At 46.0% G+C, this 2,177-nt stretch overlaps 1 pseudogene; it reads right to left on the bottom strand.

Annotated features, from left to right (window-relative positions):
- Positions 1-372: 372 nt before the first annotated feature.
- LOC103584496 lies at positions 373-1,374 on the bottom strand (annotated as a pseudogene).
- Positions 1,375-2,177: the final 803 nt, after the last annotated feature.

The following is a 2,177-nucleotide window of genomic DNA, read 5'->3' as shown; positions in this document are numbered from 1 at the left end:
GAGTTCCGGCTTTGACCACTCTCCTGGCTCGGTGGTGTTCTTTCTCGGCCCCCGGGGAGGAAGGTCCTGGGGGGGAAGGGCCGTGCCAGCGACACTCATCATCCCGCTCAGCCCCACAAGGGACCCCCAGCTGGACCGGGGTCTCTTCCCGCTCGGTTTTGTCGGCCTCTGGCTCAGGGAGGCCCGACAGATTCCACTAACTCTGGTCTCAGCCAGCAGAAGAGAACATCAGGGGCCTGTAGCTACCAGTTATACCTCTCGGTGAGGGTACCATATCATTTCCATATGGCATAGTAAAAGGCATGGAGGTAGGTGGCATCTTCCACATCTCCTATGAGAACCTGCAGTCCAGGGAAGAAGGCCTGCAGAGAGTCAATCCAGGTGTTTATCAGCTGTCCACTGAACATGTTCACATTGATATAGAGTGCGGGGGGGTTTCCTCCTCCTTCATTACAGGCTTCCCGCCCTCTTCTTAAGTAGTTCTGAATACTCGGATATGCAGCATTAAACATTTCTAGGTCTTTTTTTCCTCCAAAGACAATGTAAAATTTCAAGAGATATTCATAAGAGAGTCCAGCCCAGCACCTGAGCCACTCTGTTTTCCAACCCAATGGCCCACCTGAATGTTTACAACATTGCCTAATAATCCTGTATCACTGCTCTGTAGGTTCCAAAGGGCTTTCACTGCTCATCTAACCACCCACTCAAATGTGGAATCCTTCAGCTCAGAAACCCAAATACCACTAGGAGGGAACTAGCTCCTGCTGTGCATGTCTCGTTATTGCTGTAAGGTAGAACTCCTGTCTTTATTATTCACCCAAGGATAGGGGATCCCTGTCTTGGTGTTTTCAAAGGCAGGGAGGAGCCGTACAGCTAGATCATGAGCCATGTGCAACAATTCATTATCATAATCCTTAATTGTCATGTCATCAAAGGACTGCTTGGAGTCAGTTGTTATTCTGTGGGCAGAAAGGAGGCTTTCCAGGCCCTTATTGTAGCCTCAAAGACTGAGATAGTGGACTCTCTGTCAAATGAAACTGTGGTGATCACTAACTGGATTGTTTTCTGGAACTTGGATGAATTTCCCTTTATTGCAAGTGTATCCAACACGCCAATGAGAGTCAACGAATAGTTTCCTAGTACATCACTGATGTTCAGATTTGAAGGATCCCCACAGTCCAGCCCCTGGCTGCTTCAGTGTATGGGGTTGAGCTTGTCCTGGGGAAAGGCATGTGCCATGTAGTTGTCATAGCCCAAGATGAATATGTCCTGTGCCAGGTCACACTGCTGCGACAAGAGGGCTCTGCTATAGCACTTCTCCATATTCATCTGGCTGCCGCCCAGCACGTAGCCCCAGTAGGTTAGGCCACACATGCCCAGCCCTGTCCGGCAAGGAGTCCTGCTCCTGCCCGCCTTCGGCCCTGAAGGCCCCTATGGCCCTGACGGCCCCAAAGCAGATGAAGTGGAGCTGTAGGGGTCCCTCAGGCGCGGAAAGCCGAAGATGAGCAGAAAGCACTGATAGAAGCCCATGCTGGGCCCCAGCCCAAAGATGAGCCATAACACTCCACGGAGGCCAAGCCAGAGGAGCGCTAGTCCGAGGACCACTGCATAAGTCCTAAAATTTTAGTCCACTGCCAACACTACTATTTAAGAGAGAACAGATACAAGAATCTTTAAGTCATTATGCCAAAACGTGAATTAAGACTTACTTCAATTTGAAGAGCCAGTTCCACTTGGTTGTGATAAGAATCTAAGAGTTCTCCAACAGGGTGTCTGAAATAAAAAACAGTTATTGTGGCTGAAGGACCTATATACAAAAATGATTGTTTTAATCACCAAAATAAACAGTTACATCCAAAAGCAAAGTTTGAAAACCTGCAATTAATGTTTTAGATGCTATACCTTGTCATGATTTCTTTATAAGGTTTTTCTATTTGATACAGGTGTTTGTTCAGATCCACAGGAGTTTCATCATCTTCTGCCTAAGAAACCCATATACACAAATGTTTAGCAAAAAAAAAAAAAAAAATCAAATACACTCTTTGGTCTATTGTCAAATTAAATATGTTTAAGATTATGATGAAATCTTGAAATTAAAGTGATTTCTCAGAACTAAAGATAAAATATTATCAGAATTAAATATTATTTACTCAAATCCCCATGCTAGCCAGCTGCCA

This window comes from Galeopterus variegatus, unplaced genomic scaffold (genome assembly GCF_000696425.1).
Source record: "Galeopterus variegatus unplaced genomic scaffold, G_variegatus-3.0.2 Scaffold61383, whole genome shotgun sequence".
In the NCBI taxonomy this organism is placed as follows: Eukaryota; Metazoa; Chordata; class Mammalia; order Dermoptera; family Cynocephalidae; genus Galeopterus; species Galeopterus variegatus.
The sequence above is the reverse complement of the archived record's forward strand: the minus strand, read 5'-3'. Positions and strand labels throughout refer to the sequence as shown.